Source organism: Mus musculus, chromosome 13 (genome assembly GCF_000001635.26).
Source record: "Mus musculus strain C57BL/6J chromosome 13, GRCm38.p6 C57BL/6J".
Classification (NCBI taxonomy): domain Eukaryota; kingdom Metazoa; phylum Chordata; class Mammalia; order Rodentia; family Muridae; genus Mus; species Mus musculus.
This window is the reverse complement of record NC_000079.6, coordinates 10,346,401-10,358,434: the sequence shown is the minus strand read 5'-3', so window position 1 is coordinate 10,358,434 and position 12,034 is coordinate 10,346,401. Positions and strand designations below refer to the sequence as shown.

Here is a 12,034-nt window from a genome sequence, read left to right as displayed (position 1 = left end):
CAAACAATACTAGATAATGATTTAAATGGACTCAATAGTTTAATAACAAAATGAGATAAAAGGCAAGACCTTTTGAGAAACCTTTGAGCATAAATCTTTGGTCGTAGAAAATTGTTAGGCAAGGGTGTAATTTGAAGAAGTAGATTGTATGGAATTGGGTGAGATTTAGATAAAGACTAGACATTAAAATAAGAGTAGTTCTGTCTTAAACCTACTCTAAAACTTATGTACGAAGCTTTAGGGAGATCTGGAAGGATTCACTGCTTTTTCCTGACAGGAGGCTGGACAAACCTTGCTTCAAACATATTTGTTTCTGAAGATTGCTGAAGCAAGGATAAATACGCCCTTTAACATGTATCTTTTCATTTTTCCTTATAAAAAAATAAATGACTTAACTTTTACACAAGAAAAAAATGTTATTTTAAACTATAATATATGAGAATACAAGCTCATTTTAATTGTACTTTATTTAATTTTTAATAGTAGGTAACCTGTTGAATGTGAGGTGTGTGGAAGGGTAATGTATAGAGCTAAGATTTCTTGGATTCGTGGTAATAAACTGAATACAAACTTAAAGGTTATGATTCTAAGCTTTCTGAAGTGCTAACACTTATTTTTAAGGTTTTTGTTTTTTCTTTTTGTTTTTTTTTTAAACCTAAAATATCACATATCTTGAGCCAACATAGTGTTCTTGCCTGATAATGATGTTAGCCTTGGCAGATTCAGTTGCTTACACCTAAGTGGCCTGGACATCATCACTGGGTCTGGTTTGCAGTGTGGGACGTTTACATGTAGAGCACTTGTGGTGACCCTTTCCACCAGGGACGAATAAAGGGTTCTACAGAGATGTGTACCCCAATCCCCTTCATGTATGAAGCCTAACTTTATGTCATGGTGTGTTAAGACTCACACCATTATGTCGTCAGCATGGTATGTCATGACTCATACCATTATGTCGTCAGCATGGTTTTGAAGAATGACTAATTGGAAATATTTTCTTTTACACAGTATGCTTGTGAATTGAAAATATATCTTCCTTGCAGAGAAATATTTTAAAAGGCATATATGCTTCCAACAAAAGAATTAATCAAAACCCTTCACTATTTTTATATTTTAAATGAATCAGCATATATAAATATGACTGTTGCTTAGTTGTTAAGAGCAGTGTATACATGGTTTCCCAAAATGTGGTATTTAAGAAATGCAACACCAGACACCTCCTCCCCCCCCCTCTCTCTCTCTCTCTGTGTGTGTGTGTGTGTGTGTGTGTGTGTGTGTGTGTGTCTAGAAGGTTCTGTGAATCTAGTGGAAATTCTGTTCTGGTTCTTACCCCTTGGGCTGGACTTTCAAACTCAAGTGAAAGTCTTGGCTTCATGACAAGATAATCTAATGAATTTAACACAAGGCAAAGCCAGTCAAGGTGAGAGTTAGATGCAAGTGTCTGACAGACTCTGTTCTATGTTAAGGAAGCCGCCTGGGCCTTGGATCAGGTACAAAGCTGATGCCTGATCCCAGATCATTCAGTGTCCAATGTGACTCCCTCTGTGTTCTCCTTAAAGACACCCTGGAAGGGCCAAAGTTGTCCCTTTTAGGGATTTAGATTGCTTTCTTTCAGAGTGCCTTATACTGATGCATTCCTGGTTGATGGAGACTTTCCCTGGAATTGGTAATGGAGGCTGTTGAAAGTAAGGAGCCACACAGATCCTGCATGAAGACAGTAAGCCTTCCCAAGTCTTTATCTCTGCCCAGTGGAAATGTTTGCCCATCTACAACTCAAGGCAGACACAAGGACAGAACCCATGCAAAAGAATATTTTTGTTTCGTACATACACGTTCATGTATGTGTGGGTGTATGTGTGTATCAGTAAATCATTTGCACATGTTTGCAGCAGCAAGAAATCAGCCTCTTTCTCTGGTACTCTCTACCTTATTTGTTTCTTTGTTTGCTTGTTGTTTATGTTTTGTTGACATAGTGTCTCTTCATTGACCTGGGACTCACCAGGTCACCAAGTAGATTATGCTGAATGCCCAGCAAACCCCAGAGATCCAGTTATCTCCCTAGTACCATCTGAGATTACAATGTGTGCCACCATGCTTAGTTTTAAAAATCAACAAAACAAACAAAAAACAACAACAACAACAAAAAGGGTTCTGGGGAATAGAGTCCAAGCCGTCTTGCTTGCACTTTACCAACAACTATTTCCCTAGCCCCAGAAGTATCTTTTGATCAAACTCAGAGGCAATATCCAGTGGCATACAGTCAGAACCCATGCCTCTTCAATACTCAGAGAGAGAGAGAGAGGGGGGGGGAGGGAGGGAGAGAGAGAGAGAGCGAGAGAGAGAGATAGGGAGGGAGAACATGAAGCTACAGTACTCTGTGACTGCTAGCTCAACCTTTGGCCACTGCGTGCCTGTCGTCCAGGAGTTCTGGCAGTGTGCACACTTCGGCTTCTGGCAGGCTCTTCTCTGAAGTTTGGCAATTTAAATTCTTCCACCTGTTAGAGCTTCCTGTGCCTACTCTCCTGAGGCCACAGGACTCTGGCAGAAAGACATCTTCTTAGCCCTTCTCTGTAGAGACGACAGCTTCAGTCCTCCATGCTGACATGGTCACAACATTCACCAACCATGGTGACAACCTCACAGTAAATGCTAAGCCATCATCTTCTCCACAAATGTGCCAGCTCACCCCCGAAGCCACCCAAAACATGAAAACTTGTAGTAAACCCACTATACAGTTAGACAGGAAGAAGCCAACAAATGAAGAGAGGACTCTGACCCCCTGCTGTTCCCTTGTGCTCTGCAAGTGACTCCAGGACCTAGCCAACTTTACTCATTCTTATTCTGTCATACTACAGAAGGATCAATCTTGTCTGAGTTCCATTAGCTTGTCCTAATCTTTGTGGGCTTCAGCAAGTCCTTGAGGTCCCTAACCTGAGTTCTTGTCTTACTCCTGTCTCAAAGGACTAGGCTTCTTTTGTGTTTCCAGTTCACCTTTTGAGCACTTGGGCTTAATGTTTTGCCTGGAATAACTTTTAGCAATGACCTTGACAATCAGCCTCGCTCTTGCCAAGACTCCTCTCCAGGAGCAAGACTCCATTCCATTTTTTTTTCTGTCTCTGATTCAGCTCCAGGGTGGACAAAGCCCTGGACCTAAGGCACAGTCACCATCCTGACAGTATAGCTGTCACTTTTGCCTAGAGACTTGTGTTGCCAAGTTCACCTAACAAATAAAATCTCCTTGTCTGTCATTGTTGGCAGGATCAAATCTCAACCCTCCACACCCCTCCTGGCCACTGTAATTTGAGTTGCTGACTATCCACTCCGGAATTAACCCTCTGTTAGGTCATTTGTTCTAGCCCAGCCTTAACCTGTTTCCTGTCCCCACTGTTCCCTTGAAATCTGGCACATTAGCTGAGCCAAGACAGATTCTACCTCTGGCCACCTCTGACACAGGAAGTGACAACAACACAGGCTGCCTGGCTTAAGCCAGATATCCTTCAACCACCTGGCTGCAGATGCAATTCCAATGAGTCAAACTACTGTTGGTTAGCGTGTTTCATAGAGACTGGCTACCACACATCAGCCCTTGGTCACCCTGTACTTACAGGCATGAAATGTTTTGGTGAGCTACTGAACCTGGTCCTTTATCATAAGAAGATATGGTTATGGGTTTGGCAGAAACCTGGTTGCCACTGCTCCTGGATACATTCACCTACAGCAGTATGAGGTCCACAGCAAGCCAGGGCTTACCTCCAAAGAGGTCATGGAGTAGTGCCTCTCAGGGTGACTACTTGTCATTCCAAGCATGGCTTGGGTTCCTTGGTTCAAATCAGTAGCAAATGTTGATTCCGTGTGTGTGTACACACATGTATGTGCCTATTCATTTGAGAAGTGTTGAATGCAGTCACTTTTCATGTTCTTAGTAGAAAGATAACTGAAAACAGTACTCAGAATATATGGGCATCCCTCAAACAGTGGCATTAAAAAAGAAGTGTTGCTTCTCATGGATGACACCCTACCCTCTCTGTCTCATGTGAGTGACAGTGCAGTATCATGGTTACAGTCTGTGATGGGGGCATAGGGATTGTGTGCAATCTCTTTATCTGGAGTTCTTGGTTTTTATCTCCATGTTCGTATGCCCTTCCTACCACACAGGACAACCACCCCCTATAGGTTTCCTTGAATGCAGTTGTTACTCCACTTTCTTTGTTATAAATTATTATTAATCACTTAATTTGTTGAATTATCAAAAGCTGAAAAGCCTCTGTCTTAAGTAACTTCAAGTCATTTCTCTCTCCTCTGAATTCTTGTGGAACTTCCTGTCTTTGGTATTACATTTGACATTCAAGGATAACTCAGGAAAATTCATGTTGATTTTCTTCAGAGTTGGCTGTATAAATAGTGTATAAATAAATTTTAATATTAGTTTGAGTAAAACGAACAAATTACCTATCTACCAGTTGTCAATATCTGTTATTTGACTGCCATCTGCTTAAAAGTGATATCTGCTTATTATCTGTCATTAATATTTAGCATCTGTTTATCATTGCTTCTTTTTGGTTGGTTCATACATCAAGGCTCCAAGAATGGACCTGCCTGGGGTGTCAAGGGAATAAAGAAAAGACCAGCTGGCACACAGACAGGAAAACTGGAATCAGGTGGTCTAGGTTCTCTGATGAGTAAACTCAACACCCCAAAAGTTACTGTGGGTTTACTATATAGAATCAAACAAGGAGGCAAGATTATTGCTTACAGCTGAACAGGGAGGCAGAGTTATTACACAGAGATGAACAAGGAGACAGGGTTTGTTATAGATCAAGGGGGTAGGTTTAGTTGATCTCGTTAGAATCGGTCTCCATAGGAGAAAAATCTTCAGACCATAAGTATCTGCGGGAGACAGCCATCATCATAGACATTTTCGGCACACAATGTCAACATTCACACTCAGACCAGTAAGGTAAGGCTTTGCCTTTTTCCTGTGGGACTGAGGCTATAAAGTCCTTGACACTGTGCCCAAGTCAGCAGTACATACTTCTTTGTTCTTTGCCCACTCTAGGCTGCTTCTGCCTCCCACAATTGCTATCTATCATTAGTCTATTATCTGTCATTGATATCTATTTATATAAACATATATTATTTCTCTATATAATGTTTTATATCTATCATGTATTTTCATCAATGTCTTATCACCTGTCTGATCTGCATGTGTACGTATAATCTACCATCTTTCATCTACTTATCATCTCTGTTTACCTTCCCTCTATCAGACATTGATATCTCTGAGTGGCATCTACCTCTATCTATGCTTATCACTTATGCACATAGAATGCTACCTCTATGGGAACTCTCATGGCAACGTTTTCACTGTACCATGCAACATAGTTACCCTACTTTGAAAAGACCATTAGGGTAACTCTAAGATCATATAACCACAATGAAGTGAGAGCTTGTCATCCCTCAGAGATGGAAGATGATATTAAATATTATATTTCAAGCTTAGGAGGCCAGTTGTCTGAAATCAGGGTATTGGGGTGGGGGGGCATAGTTCCACCTAAAACTCTAGAAAGGGGACACCATCACATCTAACTTTTGAGCCCCTAGCTCTCTCCAAAATGGTTGCAGCACTTCCTCTTCCGTGTGTGTGTGTGTGTGTGTGTGTGTGTGTGTGTGTATCATGCTCCACACCTTTCTTATATACCTGGTTGCATTCACAGTTGGCCCAGAAAGTCCAGGGAAGCATTTTCTTCAAAGATTTTCACCTTAGCAAGTCATCTGCCATATCAGGGAATTGGAGCTTCTGGGCATTACAAAATGAGCACATTTTTGAGGGCCATCATTCAGAATATGAGAGGTATCACCAATGAGCATTGTCTTAGTTGCTTCTCTCTCTCTCACTGCAATACAATAACCTGATAAAAGCAACTCCAGATAAAAATGGCATCTTTGGATTATGGTCCAATGGCAGGGAAGTCTAGGAGGCAGGAGCATGCAGGAACTGACACATTGCATCTACAGTCAGAAAGCAGAGAACAATGAATGCTTATGCTATTTTTTTTCTCCTTTTTATGCAGTCTTGGACCTCTGCCCATGGAATGGTGCCATCAGCAATGGGTGGGTCTTTCCGTCTCAATTAATCTAATCTAGATAATCCTTCACAGGTTGCCTGAAGGCTAACCTAGTTTACATAATCCCTTGTGAGCACACCCTGAGTGTTCCTTCATAGAGGATTCTAGATACCATCAAGTTGGTAGTGAAGATTAACCACAAGTACCTTCTATAAGATCTTATAGGCAGTCATCTCACAGAGCAGCCTGTGTGCATTGAGAAATGAAGGCTACATTCTGGCTTACTCCAAACATAGAGCAACGAGTGCCATAATCATACAGTACTCACATCTCCCTACATTTTACCATCTCTCAACAGAAAATCCCTGATGTCTGGCTTCCATCTTTACAAGAATGATACGAGTGCTGTACCAAAAGTCGCCTGTACTCCCTCAGTCAGTTCCATTGGCCCCATAGCAACATATTTGAGCTCCTTTCGCTTTCAGAACACTCCATCTCCTGGTCTCTTCTACCCTGGTTCTCCAACACGTAGTCCTCAGTTTCCATCAGATGCTTTTCCATTGTAATCCACAACCGTTGCTTCCAAAACCCATTCAGCATGAATCACTCTCTTTCTCCCCAAACTGATTTAGCTTCAGAAGGGAGGACTATCATGATCTACTCACTCAAGGACCCCTGTTTCCTCTTCCTTCTCTTCTGTTTCTCTCCTGGGGCTTCTCAATTCTACGAACAGCATGATTATCCTATATTTCCACATAATCTTGATTTATGCCCTCCCCTTCCCTCCCACATTGTGCCAGATACCGGATCTTAATACTCAATCAAGTCATAGCTCATACTTCTTGGCTACTCTCCTTTCCTGCTATCAGCATCTCAATTCATCAATTCTTTAATGTGCATGCATTCAGCCACATAAGGAATTTAGTAAAATGCAGACCTTGATACATGAAGTCTGGCAGAGGCTGAGAACTTGCATTTCCAATAGACTTTCATGGGCAGAGAATCATCTGAGCTCATACCACATTAAGAAGAAAAAAAAAACAGTGTTTAAGCCCTTTGAACCTTCCCTTTTAATATCTGAGATCTCTAGATCATCTATTTGACTACAGTCTCTCTTTTCAATCCATTTGTACAGATATCTCATTGAAGTTGAATTTTTATCATTTGTTGTCCTGACCCCAACATCATCTTTAACATCCTTGCCAACTACCAATGGCATAATCACTAAATTTGTTACATCAGCTATCTTGGTTCCTGGCATGATTACATTTTAGGTTCAGTCTCAAGTCTCAAGATTTCCTTTCTCTTACCCCTCAGTTCCTACTGTACCTTGTGCTCTTTCTTTGTGCTGAGAAGGATGCACTCTTATTGATCTCTAGGGATTCAGATTTTACCATTTTATCAAAGAGTATCTGAAAAAACACTTCCTTAGCAATTCTTCTCCTGATACTTTGTCTAAATTTCAGTTTTATCATGGACCCAACATACTCTTGTTTTGCCTATGTATATCATAAATCATTTCAGATATCAGGCCATAAAATCCTTAGGTAGATGCCTCATTTCTGAGTTACCTTTACCAAACCCAAATATAGTCGTCTTCTTAGATGGTTAATGTGCACATCTGCACATAAAATATGTAGTTACGATGCTTTTGATGACATCTTATTATATAAATACTATAAAACATAAAATTTGAAGATTCCATAGGCATGTGTTTTGAAACTAACCATGACTCTACATCCTTAGAGGTACCTACAGCTGCAACTTTAATGCATAATCCTCCAGTATTTTTCTGTATTGCTTTGACGCCTATGGCCTGTGTATTAAAGGTTTAGTCACACGTATCATGTTATTGAAGTGGTGGAATCCCAATGAGAGGGTTTTTGTTTTGTTTTGTTTAGCTGACTGATAATGTGTTATCTCATACACACACTTCCTTTGTTCTCTGTCCATAAGGTGAATGATGTCTACCATATAGGCTTAGAGCAATCAGGTAAATAAACCATGGATAGGAACTATAAGATAGAAATAAGCCTTGTCTGTGCATGAGTTGATTTGTTGCAGGTATTTTCATGGTGATGGGAAGCTAACATATACATGTTGTAACATTTACTCCCTACAAACCTAGGATAATAATAGAGCTTTGGAACTTGATTTGAAATGTAAATCTACCTCCCTATTTTTAAAATCTGCAGTTCATTACAAAACATTGACTGATTTAACTGCATGAAAAAATCTATCCACTTAAAGTCTCAAAGTATAGAAATGTGTTTTCTCTGAATTTCTTATCAGTTAAGCATGTCTTTTTTTTTCCTTCCATGTTTCTCTGCTCTCAGAATTACATAAGGCAGTTTGGGTTTGTAAAAATAAGGCACAAATACTGCCTCAGAAAGACCAAGCCAATCTGATGCCTTTAGCAGAGCTGAGTGGTGTGTTTGTGGAGAGAGAGAGTGATCATTCATTTTGATAACACACTAAAATCATGCTTTTTCATGATAAACACACGTTCTGCTAACTTTATGTTGATACGTAAATTTCTTCTTCTTCAGATCTATATGGAAACTGTGACACATTCTGAATTATGAATGTATACATATTTATCATGTTTTAAAGATTTGTTTTTATTTGTGTGTGTGTGTGTGTGTGTGCTCCTACATATCCGTATCCATGCAGCTCTTGCAGAGGCCAGAAGAGGGTATCTGAATTCTGTGAACTAGAGTTACAGTTGTGAGCCGACATGTAGGTGCTAGACACTGAAGCCAAACCCTCTGTAGGAGCAATCAGTGCTTACACGCACTCATTTCACCAGTCCCACAGAGTGCTCTACTTCTCTAACATATTATGTATTCAAAAGAATTTATAAACCAACAAATAAATCAATATTTGTGAAAAAAACTCTTAATGATGATAAGTGTTTGTAATTGCTATATTAGCATCAGATTAAACATGAAGTGCAGCACAAGTCTATAGTCTCAGCTGGTCAAGTAGCTGAAGCAGAAGGAACTCTTGAGCCCCACAGTTGCAGACCAGTCTGGGCAGCATGATTAAAGCTCATCGTTTTAAACATAACAAATCTATTTTGTGTTTGAGCTATGAGCAAGCATCTCCTTGGGTAGAGGGAGGCAGGCATACCCTTGGAGGGCCTAATGGCATCCGCAAGACAGATTAGATCTTGTGAGTTAATCACAAGGTATTGACATGTAGAACATGTGCTAAGATAATGGAGAGCTACAGTTTTGAAATGGTATGGGGTTGCTGCAGTCTGGATTGGCTAAATCATATAAAGACTATTTCTACATCTTTCAAACCCGAAAATACTTGATTCTTTGATTTAGTTGATAGCACTTCCCTGAGATAGCACATATTTCTTGTAGAACTTAGTATGAGGAAAAATCTAACCCTTTGGGTATAATGAAAGTTATTTTCTGAAAATGAAATTAAGCAATCTTTGTTTCTGTTTTTCACTGGCTGCTGGGAAATTCAGACTTAAAAATAGTATACCATCATAGTAGCCAATTTTGTCTATTTTTCAGTCTATTGCTTCTTTTTCCTAGTATTTTTCAGTTTTCATTTTTAATATAATTATTTTAAGATTTGTGTGGAAGTGGGGATGATGTAATCTATGAATATACAGTGTGAAATAATGTCAATGGAGATATACCCAAGTATGAAAAAAATCAGAGAAGAAGTAAAAAGTCCTTTACATGGAAAAAAAACCAAAAAAAACCTTGGTTTAAAAGATCTCTTTGGATGTTCGAATCCCTTCAAAACCAGCATGGACAAAGAAACCAATGCCTAGATTGGTGCAGAAGGAGCAGGGACCGATGTTCCTAGGACGGATGCTTAGTTCGTAGAACTCATTCTATGGTGGTGGAAACTCATCAAGTAATCAACAGCACTCTCCTTCAAGTGTACAGTTAACAATTAAAATCAATGTATCACATAATGACTTCATATAAGCAAAAATAGATCAAGCTATTTATCATAAAGTCAGAAGACCATTCAGTCTACTCTCCTAGAAAACTTCAAACTTATAAGGCATTGTGTGTGACCTTTAACCAGAGTCACTGTGCAGTTGGACAGATCTCAGGATATTATACATTCTGACTACTGGACACTCCATATCCTTTGACCAAGATTTCCATACACACTCCCCACACCCCGGGGAACCACTGTTCTACACTATGACTTTGACTTTCTTAGATTCCCGTTGTGTTTCTCTTTCTGTGCCTGACCTATTTCATTTTACCTGACATCCCACAGACCATTCATGTAGCTGCAAGTGAAGGAATTTCCCTTTTAAAGGGTGAATGGCATCTGTGTGTGTGTGTGTGTGTGTGTGTGTGTGTGTGTGTGTGTACAAACACATGCCTGCATATCACACTATTCACTTGACCATAGAAAATTAAGTTGTTGCTATATCCTGTGTATTGTGTATCCTGCTGTGCTGAACATGGGAATGCATAAGTCTAACACACTGACTTTATTTCTTTGAATATAGAGCCAAATAGTTAGATCTCTGGATAATATCTTGGTTCTGTTTAATTCGTTAGGAACACATTTTCCCATAATAATTGTCTTTATTTTCCCACCCAGTTTGTGAGAATTCAATTTTCTCTGTCTTCTCACCAACATTTTTCCTTTGTCTTTATGGTAACTGGATTCTAACAGGTATGTGGTAAGATCTCACTTTGTTTTAGTCTGTTCCCCCTTGTAGTTCATCATATACAACAATTTGTTCATTTGTCAATTATTGGCCACTTGTCTTCTCTTGAGGAATGCTTATGTATTTGGATTGTTTTAAACTTGTGCTATAGCCTTACTATTTATTTTGGAGATTGACAGATGCATGGTTTGCAAATATTTTCCATTCATCTGTAGGCTGCTTTTATGCTCTGTGGATTTTTTTCTCTGAAGGAGTGGATTTTTGTTTGTTTGTTTGCTTGTTTGGTGTAATTCCACGTTTATCACCTAAGCTTTGGGGTCATAGCTCAAACACGGCGGCAAAGACTAATGTCATGAAGCTTTCCCTTTATATTTTCTTCGAGTAGTGTGCTATATAGATCTCCTGTGTAAGTTGTTAATGTATTTGGAGGTGAGTTTGGGATTTGACATGGTATATTCCTTTGTATATGGAAATTCAGTTTTCCTAGAGACCATTTGCCAAATAGAATGGTACCCTTTCTCTGCTGTGTGATCTTTGTCAACAATCAGTTGGCTATAAGTGTGTGGGCTTAGTTTTGAGTTCTCTATTCTGCCCCAATGGTATCTATGTTTTATGGTTGTAGTATGTAGCCTGTAATAGAGATTGTGTATAATATTTCTCCCTCTTCCTTTCCCTCTCCCCCCCTCCCGCCGTGTGTGTGTGTGTGTGTGTGTGTGTGTGTGTGTGTGTGGTTTTGTGTTAGAGGTCAATCACACAGTGTTTTCCTGTACGCAAGATCATAATCTTGTTAAATCTCATTAAATTGAATGATGCTTGTGTTTTATTCATGAATAAAGCCCAAAGGCTGAACCCTAATGAAGTATTATAAACTCCCACTGTAAACTGACTGAGTTTCTGCTATTGTTGCTTTGGGGAAGAAAAATGAAATTTGAGGTGTGGCAGTTTTTCTGGTACTCTGGTATTAGCAAAATAGCTTACTTCTTAGGAAATGGGACGAGGTCCCCACTGGCCCCAGTGTCTGGTATACAGAACACCCCAGAATTTCTTTGGCTGACATTTGGAGCTTTGCCAGTCTGGTGCTTAGCCTGTGTAGAGTTTCATTGGTGGCACTCACATGCTTCAGAAATGGTTCTTCCTGACATCGTTCCTCAAATGGCTCCTCTCGCCAGCTGATTCTAATGGGCACCATCTTTCAAGTAGTCAGTTTTTAATTGATCGTCAGCTGTCACAAATAGTCTGCTGTGCCGAAGGTTTCCAGTAAAAAAAAAAAAAAAAAGTGTCTGTGTCAGAGCATTGGGATTGG

The 12,034-nt window shown here is 39.7% G+C and overlaps 1 protein-coding gene across 2 annotated transcripts in view; it reads left to right on the top strand.

The window, feature by feature from the left end:
• Positions 1–12,034, top strand: part of Chrm3 (cholinergic receptor, muscarinic 3, cardiac) — a 485,577-nt gene that overhangs the window by 2,628 nt on the left and 470,915 nt on the right. The gene's annotated exons all lie outside the window — the stretch shown is intronic.